The following is a 23,575-nucleotide window of genomic DNA, read 5'->3' as shown; positions in this document are numbered from 1 at the left end:
TCTTATTTTTTCAGCTCCTTAATATACTTACATACATCTTGGACCATGAAATTACGGGGTAAGTGAATTTTGTTATTTATTTTATAATTTTTTTTACAAATATAGTATTTGAAGTAGTGAAGATGCTTCAGTCAGAGCCATTATAAATTTGAGTGTAGATTAAAATCGTTATAAAGATGCAAGTAACAAACCCTCTAGAGTCAAAGGGCATATCCCTATCTATGTATATTACATGTTAAAATATGGTATTCCATTCAAAATGTTGGGTTCTTATATTAATTGATGGAAGAATGAACATGGTTGACATGGTTGTGTCAAAGAAGCTTCTTATTTAGAATAATACCCAGATATTTCACTTCATCGGGGAATGGAAGTTTGCGCCTCTCATCTCTGGAAAGCAAAGACTATTCGGTATTTTTTTAAAAACAGTACCACCGTGGTTTTATTTGGATTTACTGAAAGCCTGGAGCACCAACTGGAAACCAAATCAACGGTGCGTTGCATATTTCTACACCCTGTTCCGAGATCTCGGCCAACAACGAGTACAGCCGCGTTATCCGGATTAGTTTGACCATGTATTATCAGAGTTTGCAGTTCGCATTGCAGTGAGTCGACCAATATACTTTACTGAAATAGCGATAGCCCAACTCCTTGGGAGCAACCTTGTATTGCTTCTGTTGTCAGGTAGCGATCCAGACTCACTTTAGCAAACAGCAATCTCTGCTTTAGCATAATACATGTTAGATCCACTTAAATAAAGTTTGATCAACATCATGCTGTTGGGCAGTATCACAAAATTCCATAAAGTGGAAAGGCGCACAGTAATGTCAGTAACATCAATATCAAAAGGCAAGGTATAAGCCCTCTCTTTGTCATTGGTAACCACCACTCTCGATGTGTCCCAATTCTACTTGCAAGACTATTGAAGGGTTTCCAGATACTGCTAACTCTCTTTTTTCCGCTTCTGTCACCTGTTCTCCCAGATGGTGTACTTCAAAGAGAGTTTGTACTGACCCGCGCGAGTTGCGGGAAACACTCGACGAATCTCTGGTGCAACAAGGAGCGGTAAGATATTGTACTCGCCTTCGCGATTTGCATTTTATACCTAACTGCCAGATGTGATGATAGCTTCCTTAATGAGTAATCTGCAAGACTGTCAAGTTCCTGCACTTTCCTCACCTACCCCACGTGATGCTGCAGTGGCGTACAGCTCTTGAGGGTGAAGCTATCTATCCCACCTATTTTCACAACCGGACTTGGGACGGCGGAGTTAGTAGTGTATTGTTAGTTATTATTAGTAGCATGTTGTGTAGAATGTGATTTTTTATCCCTCGCGAAAGGAGCAACTTTGACCCATTATTATTTTGTTAATAATAATAGGTCTTTCGTTTAACTTTTCATTATAATCCCCCATATTAATGCCAAATTTAATTTGTCTAGGATGAACTTAAGGGAGTTTCCCAGTGAAACTTAGAAAATATATAAATATATAATATCATTAATTTTATATGACGGGGATTATTTTGAGGGTCAGCTGCTACGTGCAGGCACCGCCATGACAATTTTCAGATTTTTGTTCCGTTTCATTACTATATTCAGTCAGAAATAATTTTGTGGCAGATAGACATTAAGGTGCTAGGGGTTTAACATAAGTATCTGTCATGTGGGCGTAATCACATGCTCCCTTTCGGACACGGATGTATTTAGACTTTATGGAAGGAGGCACTTCACATGAGTCCCTTGCACCCTCGGGTTGAATCGCTTTTCTTGATTACGTGAGAAAGGTACTCCCCAGCGGCTTTACGGATAGTGAATAGTTAATAAGGTTTCGTTTTGCACATATCGCCTTAGCAGTTTAAGGGCATCGTGGGGAAGACTTGAAGGAAATGCCACTACGCTGATTATAACTTTTTTTTTTTACTTTTTTCTTCAGCCTTTGTTCCGTTCACAAGCGGGGTCGGCTCGTCGTGATCGGTTTCGTCATTTGGCTCTATCGAATGCCTGATCTAGGTGCAATCTCGAGACTTTTAAATCCCCATCCAGCGTATCAAGCCACCGTCATTTCGCCCTGCCTTTTGGTCGTTTACCATCGACTTCGATGTTCAGACCAATTTCGGCAAGTGAATTCTCGTTCGCACGAATTGCGTGACCATACGATCGAAAATGCCTCATTCAACATTTCCATGATTGGTGCAACCCCATAACGATCGCGGATATTCTCATATCGCATATGATGAAAACGTATCATCCCATTAGTCCAACGCAACATCTTCGTCTCCACTACCGCATGACGTCGTCCATTGTCCTTTATATTCGGCCAACAGAACCATAGAGAGCGACAGGACGGACGACATTGCGCTAAATTTTACATTTGAGATGTTCGTTGATACGTCGATCACAAAGAACACCAGTTGTGGAACGCCACTTCATCCAGGCTGCGTTAATGCGTGGAGCAATTTCATAACGCAGTTCACCATTGGCTGATAGCGTTAACCCGAGATATTTAAATCGTTCAGTTCTCGGCAGATCACTGTCGTTGACAGTGATTGTGTCTGTTTGATGGGGATCGGTCGTCAAAAATTCAGTTTTGTTTAAATTCAATCTGAGACGGTGTTGCATGAGACAATCATCCCATTTTGGGACAAGTTGCTCGAGATCGTTTTTGCTATCAGATGCTAGGAAAACATCATTTGCATAAAGCAGTATGTAGGGCGCTGGACGCTGAATATCCCGTGTGACGGTGTCCATAACAAGAACAAAGTGGAGTGGTGAGAAGGCGCTTCCTTGATGAGCACCAACCAAGGCACGAAGCGGTTTTGATACACCCGCCATACTTCGAACTTTACTTTTCGGATCGTAATAGAGCAATTGAACCCAGCGAACGAATTCTTCTGGCACTAAACGCTTTCTTTAGATCCAGAAATGCAATATAAAGAGGGTGATGTTTCTCACGGTTTTTCTCCATGAGTAACCGCCCAGCGTGTATTGTGTCAGTAGTTCCACAGTTTTTGACAAATCCGGCTTGATTCGGTTATTTCAAAGATTTCGCGAATACGGTTGTGAAGAATGCATACAAAAATCTTTATGGTATGGAAAAGTAACCGGATCGGACGGTAATTTGAACATTTTGCTGGACTACCTTCTCTTTTTCCATATTGGAACAGTGGTACTTTCTTGCCAATCAGATGGTGTTCTTGCTTCCTGAATAACCCGATTAAAGAATTCACTAAGCCACAGTGTTGGGTCCCAGCTCTTCGCTTTCCAGAGCTCAGATGCGATGTCGTCAGGTCCTGTGGTTTTCCCCGATTTCATTCTTTTTATTGCCTCCTCGACTCCATTTGTGCTGACAGGTGGTGGTGGTCCAAATATCGGCAATGATTGTGGAAGTGGAGGATGAGTAAATTCTTCAGTTGAAATGTGCTCGAAGTATTCTTGCCATCTCTCGCCATCCCGAGTGTCCAGTTTATCTTAAAGATTTTAGTAAAGACCCGCTCGGGTGACAGCGACTGCTTTCTTTTTTTCCCGGTTGGCATTCTTATAAATTTTCCAATTGGCCAGCGTTTTATCGTCGAGAAATTTGTGGTAGAGGCGTTTCTTTTCGCGGACCTTCATTTCAACATCATCATTCCAAAGCCAAGTATCTCGGTTAATGTACCGCTTACCCGTGTATCGTGTATTTCGTTTGGTTCCACCATTCTTCCATATTTGTAATGATTGGTAATTGTGTGAGTGAGATCATTTCTTCTTTCTTCTCACGAAATCGCCACCATTTAATGCGCGGCGGGCCAGTGCGTTCCTCACGCTATTTTATCGGTGGCTTAATTCGCAGGATGGCAATCAATGGCCGATTGTCATAGGGAACGACTTTGCAATCAGCGACAGTGGTAAAATGTCGGCGACTTATGAGAATATAGTCAACTTGCGTTTTACTGTCCCCACTAGAAAATGTAGGAAGATGAGGCAATCGTTTGATAGGATGTATTCATAAGTACAAGGTCATGGGTGTCCGCAAAATTGATTATACGCTTGCCACCCTCATTGCGCGTTCCGGGCCCCTTTCCCCCATGGCACCGGTTACCGTCTGCCTTTTCACCCACATGACCATTAAGGTCGCCAGCAATGCTGATACAGTCGTCAGCAGGCAAGTGACAAATCTTTCCATCGAGAAGTTGCCAGAAAGCATCTTTCTCGACATCAGGTTGACCTGTCTGTGGTGCGTACGCGATGAAGAAGGGAATAGTGCGATCAGCTAATATAGTGCTGAACTTCATTAGCCGATCATCAAATCGTTCGACTTCTTTAATGGCATCACGGAAACCCTCCGAGATGGCAATGCCAACACCATATTGAGTTTGTGGGTTACCAAAATAGAGAAGTTTCTAGCCGCTCGCGTTCAACGTCGTAGCTTTTGGCATCAGACCATCGGGTTTCTTGCAGGGCGCAGATATCAACGCGCCTTTTCCGAAGGGCTCTTGCGAGTTCCTCGGTCATTCCAGTTAGGGTACCAACATTTAGCGTGCAGACACGTATTTGTTTTGTTTGTTTCTTCGGACTAACTTGCTTACGTCCTGACGCCATCCATGCATCAAGAACCCTTGCCCATTTCTCGACAGGACCGGGGCCCATCCTGCCGCGTCGACTGAGGTGAACGTCCTAGCATTTTTCCGAGGCTTATGACTCTTGTTTGTAACGACATTGTATGCATTTTCTTGGTCGGCCTGTCGCGGGACCTGTCACCAAAAGGGATCAGGTAGGATTTAGCATAGTGGAATAACTCGAACTATACTCTATTTATCTCTTTCCCTGATCTCGGCATTCTATTTTTATTTTACTGAGGATAGTACAGAGTACGTTGCTTCAAACCCTCCTCCTTTACCTGGGCTTGGGGCCAGCATACTATGTTAATAGCTTGGCGGTGTTTACGCTGATTATAATTATTCAGTATAAAATTATTTTTCACCCCCTTTTGCATGTATCGAGACCCTTCCTTAAGCTTAAGGTTTCTATTAAGTTTCGTATCTATATGTATAGCATACCAGTGGATTCGAAGCTTATCTAGCACCACTGCCACAATGGGTATGGACGCCGAGTTGCACTCGTCCCTAATAACCACTTTTGGATGCTAAAGACTAAACTGCAGTAAATAATATATCGCAGTTGGAGAAAAGAGCTGGTTGCAGAAATAAGTTGCATTCGAAAATAAAAACAACCCGCTGAAGAAGGATACGTATTCTTTTATTTATATTCGGAAAGGGCAGAGTGAGTTACAAGATACAAGATAAGCAACTCTTCCTACATTATATTGAAAATCGATGTCACTCAAAATATAGTAACTTTCAGTTGTATCTACCACAACGTGCGGAAATTCCGAATTAACTAATTGCTTGAAAACTTGGCAAAACATTACAGTTTTAATGGTAGAAAGCGGATCTTAAGTTGCCTATCGCCACCATCAATTTCCACTCCTGCACTAGTTCTTGTTCAATATATTCGAGAGATGTCAAGTTTCTGTTCCGAACTTGATAAATTACCGTAGGAGGATATCTATTAGAAGCCAGTCTGGATACGCGAAATTGACATTCTATATAGATATTAAATCAAAGTGTATGTATGTGAAAAGTATGTTCTATCGAGAGCAACTGAACTATCTTCTTTAACAATATGAAACAGAAGCAGCTGCAAATGAGAATAGATCTTGAAATGAAATAGGGAGAGGGTACCAAAGGACAGTTTATGCTGGCGTGAATAAATCATCAAAGCATTTTGTTCGCTATTTCTGAGTCGAAAGTCCCAGAAGTTGTCAATGAATAGACAATTTCAATAAGCTCCCAAGAAATATGGAACGGGCAGGAACTATTTATAACTTTCTGAAATGCTTCTTCCTTATTTCAATATTCCGTTCATAATTTAATGATTTATTACTTTGTTTCTCATCATTAATCAACGGGGCTATCATTTCCCCTTATACTGTTGGTTTTCCATTCGTAGGTACATAAAGGGTGACAAGGACATTCAAGCGGGTTCAAAATGGCTACATCTCCGAAAAAGCTAGAGGAATTTATGCCCGAGAACATTTAATTTGTGTGAATCAAAAATACAACAATATAATAAAATCAACAGAAGAATGCTTTTAGATATTACTATTTAGCTCAGGAGCTCTTATGGTAGTAAAGGTACATATCTACAGTTCTAATATTGTAGTATCTTCTTTGAAATTCCGCGCGATAGTTTACGGGTTGACAACTTTGCAATCTCGTTACCCTGGGTTCGAATCTCAGTTTTCGCTTATGTTTGTGAACATTTCTGTGCTTGTCCCACTGTAGAGAGCTTATAACTTGCACATCCTAAATGCTGATGGTAATGAAACTGATATACACAGTCTCATTGAAAACGAAAATGGTGGATCAAAAGAAAAAATGATAGCAAAGAAATAAATTGCATGGATGCCCTAGACTCCACAAAGGAGTGAATAAAAGCCATACTTTCTTAGGATTTACCAAGCTATAGGGAAGAATTATTTGCTTACCTTACACACAGGTCCAAGTTTTAAAGGGAGAAACCATGAGAAATAGGAGTTTTTCACGTTGTTTCTAGAGCAGTTCAGATCAAATCCACTGTCAGGGATTCCAAAGTCATGGATGTTCATGCTATGATAGTTCAGAATCTTTTGAAGTGCCTGAGGGTTTCTCCATCTTCCACGTAGCTTCGGCAATACGAATTGTTGGATATTGCCGAGCCTAGCGATATGGTTCCCTCTAGGCCAGTGCCCTGTGTAGATCGCCGTAATCTTGACATATTTGCACGCATCTGGCACAAGAGTTCTCGCGATCGTGTTTTGTTATAATCGTGCCAAATTTTCCGTGACCTGGCACATGTGGCGAACCCCCGCCGTCTGAAGCCCGCGGCTGCTAAGTTATGCTAGTAGATTCTATCTTTGACAGCCGTTAGCGAGACACAGACTGTATCCACCGAGGGCTGCAAAAAGCAGAGCCTCGCCTGGCCAATCTGTCAGACCGTTAATTCCTCTCTATGTTCCCAGGGTGACCTTGAGCGTGCCACTCGTTTCTGCGCTGTCCCACTAGTCCAGACCTCTTGGCTGTCGCCTTAATGGCTGTCAATGGATTTTTGTTACGCTTCGGGCTTTGATCATGCCCCAACAATCGACAGGCTTCTAGTATAGCTAGTACTTCCCCTTAAAATACATTGGCAAAACCTGGAAGACCGTATGGTTCCGATCCACAATGTGTATCCAAGAAAACTTCGGCACCGACTCCAGCAACACGCCGACAATCTTCCACTCTGCCCGGGTTGGAAAGTTCACAGCAAAATTTTTCGGGAAGTTCAGCTTGCATGTGGCGTAGTCGGCGTGCAATAATTTCTCGAGGTACTTCGTCTAGAATTTTACTATGGCTGCATGGCTTCGCTGTCCAACATCCGCACTCACGTAGTCTGATAGCGCTACACGCTACAACGTATTTGGTGGGGAGGTCTAAAAGGAAAATGTGTATGAGTATATTAAGAGCATCTGCGGGCACAACTGCGAGCCTGCTACTATACAATAAAGCCGTACGTTAGGAAGGGGCGCACCACAGCTGTGTACTTCTAGTGATGCAATTGGCCGTTGACGCAATTTCTTGGCAAAGGTTCTTTTGCAGGCATAGACATAGGTTCTATATAGCCTTCTTACCTCTTAGTTCTATGTTTAAGATACAATTTAGCTTCGGATCCTGGATTACACCAAGATACTTTACATTGGAGGAAAGATCCAATCCATCAGCCGTGGGAGGCGGAATTCGGGTACTCTTGTCTTGGTGGTGAATATCATCAGTTCCGTTTTGGTTGAATTTATGCCCAGTTCACATCTTGTGGGCAAAGGCACACCTTTCCCAACGCTCCTAATCGTCCTTAATTGGATGTCCAGGACACGCTCTGTGGTCTTCAACACGACAGAGATGAGGTTGATTGGTCGAAAGTTCCAAGACTGTAGTACGTATCCCAAAGATTCACAGCTCGAGTCAATCTCAACATGGCACCGCACAACTCGTTCTTGCTGCTTCTGAAGCATGACTCCCATTATGCCCTCTTGGGTTGGAGATTTATATGCAGGGAAATTGTTGATAGCTCAGTCGATTTTATTTTCGATAGCTACCGATTTGATAGTTCATCAGAAAATTCCGTCTTAGAGCCTTTCCAATTTTTAAGAAAGGATGGGCTCTTATGTTTCCTGGACACAATCTTGCGGATTTGCTGGTGCTTTCAATGTTCTCCAAGTCCAACCAAGACCGTCGTTTGGCGGCCTTTATGGCTAATTTGTACTTCTTCAGGCAAGAATTCAATTGTCGGTTAATAGGGCCATATCGAGCATCTCTTTTTAAATGTCGTAGTTCTCCGAGCTGGGAAAATGAAATATTGGTGTCCTGCCTCTGTTACACACATAACTGACTCTTGGCAACGTCACTCAAAGGTTTTACAGTTCGCGGCTCGTCCGCTGATGGTTGTTGCTTACCTATCTGCAGAGGTTGCTTAGTATCCAAGCCCTTTCATACTCTGTTCCACTTGTATTTTTGTTCGACCTAATCTACGACCTAATCATCGATTGCATTTGGGAACGCTTTCTACTCGCCTGCCAGGCGTTTGTTGTTATATTCTTCAACAATCGTCTGGTATTCAACGAGGTCCTTTTCATCCTGCTTGTCGACAGTAGCGGCCGATGATTCTTCCCAAACTTGTTCAAAATATGTATGGCCTTCTGGTCCTGACTATGAGTGGGATTCCAGTGGACCTCCGCTTCTTAGCCGATTTTCGGTGAACCACATTTTTGTCCGTTCTTACTTTTGAAGTGACCCCCGACGCCGACGGTTTTTGATTAGTACTACTATGGCTGGTACACGATATACGCAGTGCGGTGGCAGTGGATTGCAAAATAAAAACCACTAGTCCGTCTGCTGTCTTGGTTCTCTTGCGGTTGGTTTCAGTACAGCGGTGCTGCGGCTGGCACCGATTGTACTTTCCTTGACGGCTACTGTCTCCTGTCTGGACACCAGCAGCTCGCCCGTCGATGATGTCACTGGCATCACCACCTTTTTTTTTCCTATTTGAGTCCATGTCTTGGTCCCACGGTTATCCTGGCCACCAGGGTAATTTGCTTTTCCACCTTGGCTTGGAGTTCTGTTAGCAACTTTTCCAGTGCAAGAAGAATCATTTCCGGACTCTTGCTTCGGCTCATCTTCCGCCAGATCTACTTGCCCCTAACACATGACCAGCAAGCAAAAAGAGATCCTCATCAGTTGAACGGCCCTACACACTCTAGGCCTGCCCGGAGACGGTTTCCAGGGGGCATCGCGAGGAGGTCGTGTGAGGCCTTGCCGATTTATGCAACCTTAATTCGAAGCATAATCAGATTAGGTCGCCCTGTGTCATAATAAGACTTGGAAACTACGGGTATATGCATGAGCACACACACCATGCGTAATACAAAACTCCTTCATATAATCCCTTATTGTTTGGACCCGGTGATCCACACTTTTTTGGAGAGATTCCTCAAAGGTTCACGTAGGAAGCGGTCTGGAAATGTTAAAAAACTCTTTCAGTTAACGACCAATCGTACATTCGGGTACTTGACATCGCTCTATCCCTACAATTCTTACATCGAACAGACCGTTCAGTACCCTTTGCAAGATTTCACGCAGTATTCACACATAAGCAATACCGTAAAGTCAAGATTCGAGATCAGAGTGAATAGAGGTCCCTCTATATTACCAAAATGTCTATTTAATTTTGTTAAAGCCTGTATTCCGGGCGAGAGGGATATCACCCACTTTCCTGTCCTCTTTTATCTGTATGGCGCAAGCCAAATTGTGGGAGACGCCCAGAAGAGAATCCATAGGATCTGGTTGAGTTCGGAAACTTGGATGAGGATCAATGAACGCGGGGATCTGAAAGATTTTATTATAACTCCAGGTAGACGGGAACGTGATGTGTTTCACCTCAGCACAAATACCAGGGAATTTAGTGTAAGTGCATCGTGACAAAAGGGAATTTACAATAATGATACCGCTATGGTATACCGCATCACGGCAGTTACTCTTCATCCACAATGACGAGCAGCTTAGGAGATGAAAGGAACATTTCACTATGGTTTTCTATTCCAACTTCCTCCGATCGCTTGGGGATGAAATGTCTAGTTACCTTAACACGTCTCAGACAAGTATTTACGAACGTTTAGTGCTTTTTAGAAACAGTCGTGGTTCCTCTCCCTGTGCTACCCCATATGGTAACACATAAACCACATCAGCGCAAAACAGTCTCACCTTACTTATCGTTGAAGCAACTACATTTCCAAATTTCAAACAAGGCAGCGAAGGTGAGTCTAGCGCTGTTAATGCGTCGAGCGACATTCAATTCGGTGTCACCGCCGGCAGAAATTTCTTAAATATATATACTGATGAACCCTGTCCATTAATGCAGACAAAGAGTCCGATGAACGTCAGAATAAGACCATTCTTTTTGCTGCTGTTTATTTCCAGTTCGACTCTACTTGCCTCTTCATCCAAATCTACAACCATAGGTCAAGGTCCGGGAGTCCATGAGAGAGGAAACAGATATCATGTGTGTAGTTGAGGTGCTTGAAGAAGTTATGGTCCATTGAAGCCTTCTGTCTCTGTGAAGAATGTCACCGATAATGAGAAGAAATATTCTCGGGGGCAAGATACAACCTTCACGGAGTTCGTTTTGGGCCTTGAATTCCTTTAGGATTTCGCCTCTATTTTGCACCATCATATATTGCTTTAACAACTATTGGTTTCTCCGAAATGCTTTCTCTTCGTAGAGCACCCCAGATACATTTTCCGTTAACGCTGTCGAACGCCTTCCCAATGAAGTGGAGGTCCAAACTGAAGTGAAAATCAGCCTGCTCTTTGTCGATCAGATCTTCGAGTTTCTCTTTAATTAATTTAGTTAGTATCGCAAGTAATCCTCCAATTGTCACAATCAAAACGGATCGTCCTCCTTTGGGATTTTAATGATCGTCCTCTTCTTCCAGTTTCTGGGAAAGGTTTCAGATTTCCAAAGCGTTTAGTACGAGTGAAACTAACACATCCGCAGTAACTGCAGGTGCAACGATGTATAACTCTATGCGGGTACTGAGCTTAACCCAGCAGCTTTACTCCGTGTGAGTGGATTGATGGCCAATATGATTTGTCTTCTGATTGGAAGAGCAGACCATATCCACATGTTATGGTGTCCCCGAGAGGCAGAAGTTCACGAGATGTGATACGGTTAAGAAGTTTAGTGAATTGTTTCTTCCACCGCTTCCACTGCTATCATCCAGAATGAGGAATTGACCATTCACATGCCTCACAGGACCATTGAAAGGTTTGCCAGTTTCTGCTTTCCTTGTTAACAAAATAACAATTTGCTTTTGCCACGGCGCATACTACGTTGAACTTTCTAGGATTCCAGATGGTATTGGAGCTCGAGCGCCTAAGGCCCGTCATCAATCGCAGCGTTCACTAGAGCCTACAATCCCTTACATTCATCGATCCATTTCCACGATTCCGCAAATAGCCACATTTAGTGATGCTCCTTCGTGACCGACGACCTATGTAGCGTCCGAGGAAAGAGTACCTTTCATGGTGGATAGTAGCGTATCTGCCTTCCGATCAGCTGGATAGTTCTTCAATTGTCCGCGGTCAATATTTGGTATTCCTAGCTGCGAAAAGGCCCAGATACAACACGCAAATGACGGCAAGCGATCATTAAAGGGTACCTGCTTTCGAACCCAATGTTACTCATATCCAGAAGGCAATACTAAATCGACTGCTAATCGCAAAGCGGTCAATTTGATTGCCCGTACGGTGTTGGTCAAATGAAACGCAACTGACCTTACGCAGTCCTGAGGTCAGCTCCTATCCAAGGCGTTGTTGAGTATTTGGTTGTAGTAAAGTTTCGAGATTTGCAGGTTGCTGGCCCGCAAATTTCTATACCTTTTGGGAAAGCAGCAGGGAAGACTCTGGGTGTATTTCTAAACCCCAAGCTGCAGGGCGGTATGACATCGCATTTAGCATTTAGGTCTCGAAAATCAAAACATTTCTGAAAAGTTATTTCCCCCTCCCTTCAGCTACTTCTTCGGTCATTTATCTGCCGGTTACATTTATCCTAATGAACCTGCCGTTTCGGATACCTTCAGTTCTAGGGTTATCGCGGACATTTTTACGTCAATAAACGGAAATTTACCTCGAATGAGTTCCTGTATATTATTATATTCCAGGCACAATTCAGTGATATTATTGGTCTTTTCCTGGTTGAGGGCGCCCAGTAGCTCTACTATTTCCTAATGTGTTTCAGCCTAACTGTGTTAAATTCTCGATTCTACCTCTCCCGACCACCAAAGCATTTAATCCGACAATTACTTAAATTCGGGTCTCAATTTCAGAGGTTTACTTAAGAATCATTTGTGCCCATGGAGTTTCATTCAGTCAGGGACACTTTTAGTGTGGTGTAGAGATCAGGTGGATACGAGTCTATTGCGGAGCAATTAGAGTCCGAAACAAAAGCTCGAATGGTGGAAGCCGTTGAGGTTGAAGACACAGGTTTATCACCTGTAGAACCATCAAGCGTTTATCACTGTAAAAAATATTGCTAACGTTTGATGTTTCAACTCTAAAAATCGGCGATGATAGGGAGGTCAAATTTGGGTTCAGAATACGCTAACTGAACCATTTGTCATTTACATAGATTACAGCAAGAAAACAGGCAGGGCAGACAGATAGGAATCTGCTCCTCTCCATTTAGCTCCCGAGCACATAGTGGAAAAGCTCCTATTCAATACCAGGAGGAAGTAACTACCAAAGTCTAAGCAGATAATATACACAGTGGCAATGTCAACAATTTGTCTCAATCTGTCCTCATTGCAGAGGAGACCCTGGTAGACCTTTTTTTTTGTTTTTTTCGGGTAGGGTAGGTGAATACATTAACGTACACAGTGTTGGATTCCCGGTTCGGTACGTCGTCGGACTACCAACTAAAAACCCTCCCATCGTCAGAGAGCTAGCCTGGAACCGCTTGTCACATCACTTCGGGTTAGTCCCCGAACTCTCCCGCCTTGCGGAGCTTTCAAATCAGGGAATTCCTTTCACCAACGGGAGGGGAGAGGAGGAAGGGAACTGTCAGTTCAAGGAACCCCCTGCCATCCGGCTCCTCCACCGGTTGAGTTCTACCTTCTTAGCAACGAGAAGGACACTCCTCAGCATCTATTCGACAATATTGTCTGGAGAGAGATCCCCTGTGTTTAAATAAAGCTACTGACGAACCGCATCCCATCTTCCACAAGAAAAAAAAGTGCGGTGAGCGTCGTCCACAACTCCATTGCAAAACACACAATCCGGAGAACGCGCCTTTCCAATCTTGTGCAGGAAAGACTGAAAACCTCCACGCCCACTTAAAAATTGGGTAAGGAAATCTCGTCTCTGTACTTGCGCGAGACGTTTACAATATACCTCCTTGTTAAGAGCGCCAGCCCATACCTCTACGCCGTAGAGCAGGACAGACTGCGTTGAACTCACTAGGAGACGTCGCCTGCTAGACGTAGGACCCCCAATGTTTGCCATTAGCCTATTTAACGCCGAAACTCCGGCTGCAACCCTGTTCGCTGCTGCTTTGATTTGTTCAAAAAGGCTCATATTTGAGTCAAGAGTCAACCCGAGGTATTTTACCGCTGATTTTGACTCGATTATCGACTCGCCGAACGATATGGGGCGCAGGGTCGGAATTCTCTTTTTAGTCAGGATGACTACTTCGGTTTTTTCCAGTGCAAGGTTGAAACCATGAGTAGTCATCCATCCGCTTACACCTCGCATCAATATGCCGGATCTGCTTTGCGCCTGTTCGACAGTGCGTCCAGCAACAAGCGCTGTGACATCATCTGCGTAGCCGACCAGGCGCGACTCCTCTGGCATGTCGAGTTTAAGCAGACTGTCATAGGTAGCGTTCCAGAAGTTCGGCCCTAGGATGGATCCCTGTGCTACCCCCGACGTGACCTCCATCCACCTTTGACCCTCTAGTGCCTCTCTCTAGAGCAGGGAGCGATTCATCAGATAGTCCCTCAAAATCCGTAAGAGATAGTTCGGCACGTTGAAGGTATTATCTAGTGGGCCTAGAATGTCTTTCCATCTTACGGAATTGAAGGCATTTCTGACGTCAAGTGTTACGAGGAGCATCACCCGTCGAGTTCGGCGGCTACGTGCCTCCGCTCGTCGAACGGCATGCACGACTTGCGTGACAGCATCAATTTTGGGTCTCCCTGCTCTAAAACCAAACTGCCGGGGATATATCGCTTCAGCGAGTCTACTTCTAATGAGCTTTTTGAGCACTTTCCCAGCAGTGTTAAGCATACACAGTGGGCAGTATGAAGACGGCAATTCGGGGTCGTCTTTCCCTTTATGGATCAGCGCAAACCTCGCCACCTTCCAACGAGCGGGGAAAATGCCCTCTTTCAGACAAGCGTTGAATGCGCCGAGCAGTAGGTCTGGCCGGTGTTGGAATACCAGTTTGTATACCTCTGCTGGAATACCATCGGATCCTGGCGCCTTCTTGTTTTTCATAGAGAGGACTGCCTGTTCCAACTCTTTTATAAAGAAAAGTGGACAGTCCTCTGCGCTCTCTGCGCCGACGTCATTATCCCATACGGGGTGCGTAGGGAAAAGTGCCCTTACAATGCGGTCCATCTGTTCGGCTTTAAGTGAACAGGGTTTCCGCAGAGCCCCGATTTTTCGGGTTACCAGTTTGTAACCGAGTTCCCACGGATCCCCCACCTCGTCGACCAGATTCGCCAGCAGCGAGCTTTGCTCTTGTTTATTGCGCTGCGGAGTCTTCTTTTGGCTGATTTATACTCCGTCATTATGGTACATGCCTCCTCCCGGTCGCCTAGACGTTGTGTTAAGCGGCGGAGCCTGTGATACTCCTTCCGGAGCTCTTCGATTTCTACTGTCCACCAATACATTGAAGGTTTGCCGAGCCTCGATGTCATCCTAGGCATGGAGGCTCCGCAGACCGTCGTTATCAGGTTCATAACTGAATTTACGACAGTGTCAGCTGCGGTGCCACCGCCCCCAGGAGTACGCTCCAGCGTGGCCCCACCTGTTCTCAGAGTAGACTTTGAGTAACGAAAGGAATCACTCTTAAGATAAATGAAAAGAAAAGAAAGGATGTAATGCAAACCAGAGAAAGAACTTTTCGCAGATAAAATATTGGTGAATATATTTTTGAAAATTTTGCCAAATTTGTTCAACTACGAAGCAAGCTGTCAAAGGACACTAAATGAAATTGACGAAATCAAGAAAAAGTTTAGCTTGCGGAAAAAACCCATACAACTCAGTTCTCTCCATCTAAAGCCAAAATTCCTACAAACGAAATGAAAATGCAAAAAGGTTATCAGATCTGTGCTATGGTATGGCAGGAAGGACCTTAACTCAGCCACACAAAAAAAAAAGAAATACTGAATGCCTTCTAAAGCAAAGTCTTACGCTGAGGATTGTTAGGTCAGTGAGGCATCAGGTACAACAACGAGCTTTATGTAAATCTATGCTAAATCATCGATCATGATGCGACTTCAAGGACAACGTTGGGTTTGTCGTATACAGACGAACCGAGGACGAATATCTAATAGGATATTCAAGCGGGAAGCCGACGAAAAGGTAGTCGATACCGACGTTGAAGTGCTATTAGGTATAAGAAATTGCACGGAGACGGTTGAAAGCAGTCAAGGCTCGAAAAGGCTGCAAAGAACAGGATCATTGCAGAAATCAACCGAATTTTTTGTCAAATTTCATAGAACGGAATGAAAAGCTTTACTGAAATATTGAGTAATTGTATTCAAGGAAATTGTCGCCACATGCTCGAAATAATATTTAAAAAAATAAGAGCTCCGCTTTTAGTGAATTGTTTAGGACCAACAAAAATTTTGCATCTTTAAAAATGACGGAGTTAGGATTTTTTGGACTCCATCCTCCTCCAGCAAATGACTACGTACTTGAATACAACGTTTGAAAGCATATACCAGAAATATACTACGAAAGTAGAAGTTCGAAAGTAGTCAAATAGCTGTATAAGCTACAGGCATACATATCCTTTTTTAGTCCTTCACTGCCAACTTGCAAGTTTTTGTTGGTCTTGACAAAGCAGCAAAACAAGCAAAAGTTTGGAGTAATGAAAACAAACTCAGATTATAGTATGGTGCAGACACGTCGAAGGACAGCTACATACAAGGCACAAAGTTATGATTAGGGAGCTACGTGGGGCTTTGGAAGGAGTGTCAACATTTTCCTTTTCCTAAACCATGTTTGCTTCGATAGCAAGCAAGGAATAGAACGCTATTAAGCACAGGATATGAATTGCTGATGGATGATCAACAGTTAAATTATGCAACTTAATCCTGAATTTCATCCTGGTTTTTGGTGCTTTTAAAGTACGTAAACTCACCAAATTCTGTGCCCTACATCGAGAAGTTTGCAAACAAATTTGACCTTTAACTTGCGATTAAATTATGAAGTTTGGTATATTAAAGCGCATTATCGAAATTGATTTCGTAATTACTCATGGCCGTCACACTGCAAACACTCTCACCGCCGTAATTATTCCCAGCATGACCAACAGCTTAGTGATGAGTTCGCAAACAAACCTAGTCTTCCAAAAAGCGGATGATGAACGGACGAGGGCCTGCCGATAATACGGAGCAATTAGCCCAAATGTCCAGCCGTAGCCGCAATACATATTTCAACCATCTAATTGATTATGGCGTGATTTCCTTTAATAATACTTTGCCACTCATTAAATTTATTTCATGTTCTCTATCGTCGGACCATTGTTGCCATTAAAAGCTCCCTGAATATTAATCAGACGCACACACTGACACACATGTACTAACCCAAGGACCTCACTTATATTCAGTGATTGCCAGGCCTGGAGCTGGCAAAATGGCCCGAATTTCATAGGATTCGTAAATCATTGGAAAACGTCTATTTCTGCTGGTCTGTAGAGATTTTGGCAAAGGTCCAGTGCTGATAGGACCGTTCAAATCGGTTTGATTAATGGAAAACCCATTTATATGCTGCTCTTTAGGCTCTCATGTATTTAGAAGGTTCCGGTGTTCTTGCGGTTGCGGTCGATATGGCCAGCAATGAAATGTACAAAGATGGACTGCAGATACATGGTTGATTGGTTAAGCCAAAAGATTTTGTGTGAATTTGCTTTTACATTTTCTTAAGACGAATATGTGTTTGGGAAAGGAAAGAGATTCTCAACTGGTTAATGGCGGAAGAATCTTGAATCCTTTCGAATTATTGCGGTATATGGTAACGTTCATTATATTTAAAAGACTAACTAGCGACTCGACTTCCACATATTTGTGTGAATATTAATATAGTTTTGAATATTTACGCAGATTAAATTGTAAATTTCCAAAAAAGGATCTACTGGCTGTTTTATCAAACTGTGTATATGATTTCATTCTACATTTTGTAAGGTCACCGTTTTAGGTATAAAAGGTTAATCAACATCAACCCCGGTTATTTCTTACTCACCAGCACTATATACTTCCGATTGTAGTCAGTTCGTTTAGTTCGATGGGAGGAGCCGCAAGACGGACTCGTTGCTCCCATATGAAGACGTCTGTCCTCTGTGGCTTTGATTTACTCGAAGAAGCTCATCTTGGAGTCGAGCATTAAACCAAGGTATTTAACCGCGGGGTTTGACAGGATCGGGATCCTCTTTCTGGTCAAGATGACTACTTCGGCACCAGTGCAAGGCTGAAACCATAAGCAGTCATCTATCCGCTTACCCGTCGCATCAATATGTCAAGTCTGATCTGCGCCTGTTCAACAATGCGTCTGGCAACAAGTGCCGCAACGTCGTCTGCATAACCGACCTGACGTGACTCTTCTGGTATGTCAAGTCTTAGCAGCCTATCGTAGGAAGCGTTCCAGAGGACCAGACCTAGTTTGAGTCCCTCTGCTACTCCTGACGTGATCTCAAATTCTGACCTGGCCATCTAGGGTCTCATAGAGCAAGCAGCGATTTTACAGATAATCTTTAAATATCCACAATGGAAGGCTTGGCACGTGTAAGGCATTTTCTGATGTCCCTGTCACATCTGTCCAACTTACGCAATCGAACGCACTTCTGACATCAAGGGTTATGAGGATCACTATCTGTCGAGATCTGCGGCTATGTGCCTCGGTATGATCAACCGATTCTACGAGTTCAATAACAGCATCCACCGTGGATTTCCCTGTTCCGAACCCGGCGGCGACGGTCGCTTCAATAAGTCTAGTCCTGATGAGCTTTTCGAGTACTTTGCCGGCCGTGTTAAACATACACAGCGCTTGGTGTGCAGACGGGAGTTCAGGGTCTCCTTTTCGTTCGTTAATTAGGGCGAGTCTGGCTACTTTCCAGCAACAAGGAAAATTGCATTTCTTCAGACAAACGCTGAACTCTCCCAGCAGCCGTCGTTGGCGGAACACTAGTTCGTAAACTTCCACCGGAATACCACCAAGACATGAGAGTTGCTTCTTCGAGCCCTTTTATTGTGTAAAGGACGTAGGCCTCGACGATTTCTAGACTGTTTATATCAACCTGTATGGGATATCGGGGGAACAATGCCCGGACAATACGGTCCATATGGTCGATATTTAGTACGCAGGGCCCCGATTTTCGGGCAGACAAGTTTCCGAAAGTCCTCATTTACCTCGTTGACTAGGTTCTACAAACCGCGTCTTTATTTCATTCCTTTTTTACTGATCTATATTCTGCCTTAATTGCGCATGCTTCCTCGCAGGGGTGTAAACGTTGTGCCAAATGGCGGAGCCTATGGCACTCCCTCCGTAGGTCGGTAATTTGTGCCGTCTACTGCTAGATAGAAGGCTTGTCAGGGCTGTGGCCCCTCCGGCGCATGGAAGCCTCACACGCTGCCTATATCAAGTTCATCACAGAATTTTCGACATTGTGATAAGCGCCCTCCCGCAAGATTCTACCTGTTCGAACAGCTTCGAAGAATTTCCTAATGTTCACTCTAGCGAAGTTTCACGCACAGAGGGAACACCGAGAGGGTTCATGCTGACAAGTAGCATCAACCACTTTGAACGCGATGCACTGATAATCACTTTTCCAGAGAAGTGCTCGCCATCCAGCCACCGATGCTGCTAGAGGTTCCGACACAAAAGTAATGTCAGGGATGCTTCCTTCGCAGCCTGGCGTGAATCAGATGTTTAAAACTATGAGCCCGGATTTCGCCGCCACTTCCAGGATTCGTTTTCCTCTGGAGTCTGGCTGAGGTACACCCCATTTAAGGGCTCTTGCAGTAAAGTCATCTCCTACTAGGGTCGCAGAGCATCAAGCTGAAAGTCCGGCTTCATCTCATTCGGCGTCAGTAAACGCTAAAACACGTTATCCCTAAACACCGAATCCAGACGAAGCCATTCCTATGGCCTTGAGCAAGAACCCGAAGTCAAACGCTGTTCCGAACCCAGATGGCAGCGACACCCGATAAGTCGAGATTCCATGAAACCGGGTTCTTGTTCCGATACGGCTTTCTGATTAGCACTAGATCAGCATTTACCTGCACTGCGATCTGCGTAAGCAACTGGTGAGCGGTTGCACTCCGGTGCATACGTATTAATTTGTAGGATACGGATCGCGCTTATCGCGCCCTAATCTTTTCTTGTCTTGTCTGTTCTCTGCATTCGTACCCTGCATACTAACCATCGTATTTTGATTTTTCCACTGTTAAGAAGTTTCTTCGCATATTGCTAAGTGATCTCCACCATAGTGAGTTTTTGTCTTGAGCATTCACAGAAGTGATACCTATCCGGGCATTAATTACACGCCTCCTACATTTCGACTTTTTCCATGAGGTAGTCTAGACCTAGGATTTCTAGTTGGTCCATAGGTACTAGACTAGAAACGGCCACCTCCTCATCTAGGAGCCCCTTCACCGCTTCGCAGAACACACTCTTGCTAGTCATCTGCGAGACTAGTTCAACGCCACTCTTCGTTTTCCGCATGCAAGACACTTCTGCTCCATTCTTTTTTTTTGAGATTTAACTGGGGATTTCCGCAAAGTTAAAAAGTTGCATCCGCAAAAGTTGCCTTCCGCCAACGGGCTAGTCCTTCTTCGTTTCCTCGTGTTTCCTGTTACTGGCTTTCGGTTTGTTGCTTCCTTCTCTTTGTAAAAAGGGTGACCCTACTCCCAGCCCGGCCCTACACACTCCTCGCCCGTCCAAAGAGGATTTCCAGCGGCTTGTTTTGTGCAAAACAAAACCATATTAAAATCGGTTTACCGTCTGTCTGTCCGTTTGCATGTCGGTCGTCGTTGTGAAACAAGATTAACATGAAACATTAAATCTTTTCGCCACTACAAAATCGCTTCACTTCGTGCTAATTGCTGACTTATCGATTGCATGTGATGGGTCAAACGTCGACCCTAATTCGCCAAGATGTCGATGGGGACGCAACGCACTCAAGCGATATGAGACTTTTCTGTTATTTGTTTGTAGCTTTAATGTCATTGTCCAGACTGAAGCTACATAAAGCAAGATGGAGTTGACACTTCCCGAGAAAAGGAACGCCCACCTACATTCGGTAACATTCGAGTCAACAATGTAGCAACCCCGGAAGCTTTCGTTGCTAAATTCTCAAAGTGGGGCTTACATTCCAATTTTTAGCCAACCATGACTCCTAGGTATTTAAGTGTTAATTAAGAATGTAGGATGTGTTCGCCAATTCTGATCTTTATCGATATTTGCTTTCTTCGCTTGGTGATCAGAACTACCTCGGTTTTATGCCCTGCGAGCGTTTTCAAGCCCAGGTCTTATTTAAAAAATTGCCCCGTTTGTGTGTCTGTCACTTCTTTAGGCAGTTGCAGCTTTAAAACTTTGCCTTCATTATTATCTACAGAAGAGGACCGAAAACTGATCCTTGTTGATCCTAGCAAGTTCTTCTATGCGTCTTAGGTCCATCGTCCGAATCGCAACACAATAGCCAACGCGAACAAATTCTATGACTATGTGCACCAGGAATTTGGGAGCGCCCAATAAGATTAAACCCCGTAATTATTTTGCTCCATTTTGCAGTATTAAAGGCATTTTGCACATCGAAAGTAACTATCGCCCAAGGTTTTATTGGCCCCTATTGCTTACTCAGCAATTTTGGTCATCATACTGATCGCAGTGACAGTAGATCTTGCCTTTTGGAATGCGAACTGCCTATCTGAGAAGCCACTCTACATTTCTGTGATCGATACAAGTCTATTGTAGATGACCTGTTCGAAAAGTTTGCCGATGCCGTATAATAGACGTGTAGACCTATAAGAGCTTTATTTGGCTTCGGGATTAGCACAAACTTCTGTTTTGTCCACTTTTCCGGGAAAATCCCTTCTTTCAGGCACGTCGTAAATGTTTTAGCAAACCACTATGGAAATATTTTAGCAGCCACCACTAGAGCTTTATTCAAAATACCATCTAAGCCTGGGACTTTATCTTCGACAATCTTATTCGCGGCACCCAGGACTTCTTCGGTTGTTACCTCAGATGTTTCATCAGAACCTATCTGGACAGTGGGCATTAACTTGAAACTTGTGGGAAAAGGATACTAATGATATCCCGTAGCAAATCAGGGTTGGTGCTCGGTGGCGAGCGTTTATCCTTGGTTGATGCATAACTGCCTTCCATTCACCTCCCCATGGGTCGGTTAATTTCATAGCCTCTTGAAGTATTGAGTTTTGCTACTAGAGATAGCTGCTTGCAGCTCTTTCCTCGCCTTTTTATGTAGGTTATACAACTCTTGAGACTCAGGTCGGTTTCTAATACGTTGGCTGTGTCTCCTGGCTTTAAGGCAAATTTTGCGAAGTTCGTGGAGGCGTCACATGCTTTTTGTATCCTTTCAAGAACCTGCGTCACTTTTTCTTCTGCTTTCTTACTCCCCCAAGCCTAAGCTCGAGGAGTAAATCGCCTTTCTACTTGCGCCTTATCCTGTTCACGTCCAGAAGGGAGCTGTCTTCCTTAACCTTCCGTAAGATCTCCGTATATGTCAGCTCGCTTGTTACCTTTGTAATCAGCGCATCTGTAGCGATCTCTTTTGCGCTTTTCCTTTTGTTTCCATTTTAGTTCAAGTAGATTCATTGGTGTTTTTCTCCAGATAGTTCAGTACACTTTCACCTAGGTAGGATTGCGCTAATTGTGTTTTCCCCTTCTTTCGCTTTGGAATTTGCTCTGGGGATTCTCTATTACTATCCTAATGCCATTTGCGAGGCACTGCTATTTCTTTCTCATTTCGAAGGCATCAACTGCTGTGTTACCACCCCTAGTCCGAGTTCCTACGGGGGGTGGTGACTTTGAGTACGTTTGTGTTGCTACTTCTACTCTTGAGTTCATTTTCTTGGAGCAGTGTAACTCATTTCCTACCTCAAAATACATTGATTGTATAGCATTTCATCGCGCACGTTGTTTCGGAGACATACAATCTCAAATAATTTGGAGATCCTCACCCCTAGCTTTGAAAACGCGTCTTTCTCCTCGCCGTTTGCCGCTGATTTTGCTGTCGTACTTACAATTGTGCTTCAATTTCCTGCCCACATTACCATTTCCTGTCAACTTTTTGTCACACCTGTTATCTCGGAAACGGTCACCCCTCTCGATAAGAAATTGGATAGAATGGTGGGACCTGTTAATCCAATTGCTTGCAGTAACATAGTTCCTCGTTGAGTTTAAGGGGACCCTCATGTATTTTTCAACGAGTGCAGTCATGTGGAGTGTCAACTGAAAAGTCTCGATTAGCGCTTTCCAAAACTGATATTATAATAGTTTTGATATTGGCTGCAAAAGGGGGGCGTTCGGGGGTCCGAAAAGGGTCAGTTACTTCAAGGATCCATTCTCAGAAACTAGCTAACCCTGAAAATAAACATAGTGATCCTTGTTCTTGGTATCTAGGCCCCTTCTCTAAATCTATGCAAATAAAATTAAATTAATTTTACCCTAGAATCTACTGCAAGACTATACTATAGAGCACGATACTACTGAGTTTGATGGAAATCACACCATTGCAACACAGTTATAATAGTCCAAAATTGTCACTTTTGCACAAATTTATTGCCTTCTGCATAAGATGACGAACTCGGTATGAATGGGGCAAATTCCCACTCAAAACGCTTACGTAACAACAATTACAGCCTTTCATTCCAGAAGCGTTTAGCTTCCGGTTTCTAGACTTGTTTCTGCTTGTCCCATTAAAAGTGTAGAATCTGCCCTGTATTCTGTGAAGCCCAAAATGTTCTACACTTTCCAGTAGTCGCTGAATTCTGATCTTTCCGTGAATGTGCCTAAACACCTAAAGTCTCTTTTGGTATCCAGTTCAAAAACGAAACTAAAACTTTCCACATTCGTAGTTTTATCCTTAATAGCATTCATAAGGCTTGCCTTCCACCGCCGCTTGCCAAGACTAGCAGTTGGGATTACCTACCAAAGCAATTATACTTTAAGGTAGCCTTATTGGTGTACCAGAAACCAACAACCGGTCCAGGCCTGCCTTT

The 23,575-nt window shown here is 43.7% G+C and overlaps 1 protein-coding gene across 2 annotated transcripts in view; it reads left to right on the top strand.

Annotated features, from left to right (window-relative positions):
* Positions 1-23,575, top strand: part of LOC119660264 (basement membrane-specific heparan sulfate proteoglycan core protein-like) — a 514,615-nt gene that overhangs the window by 7,648 nt on the left and 483,392 nt on the right. For both annotated transcript variants that reach the window (XM_038068722.1, XM_038068723.1), the window contains exon 4: positions 15-58. The gene's annotated coding sequence lies outside the window, so the exon portion shown is untranslated. The remainder of the gene's footprint in view (positions 1-14; positions 59-23,575) is intronic.

This window comes from Hermetia illucens, chromosome 6 (assembly GCF_905115235.1).
Source record: "Hermetia illucens chromosome 6, iHerIll2.2.curated.20191125, whole genome shotgun sequence".
Lineage (NCBI taxonomy): Eukaryota > Metazoa > Arthropoda > Insecta > Diptera > Stratiomyidae > Hermetia > Hermetia illucens.
Note: the sequence above shows the minus strand (reverse complement) of the source record. Positions and strands in the feature narration are given on the sequence as shown.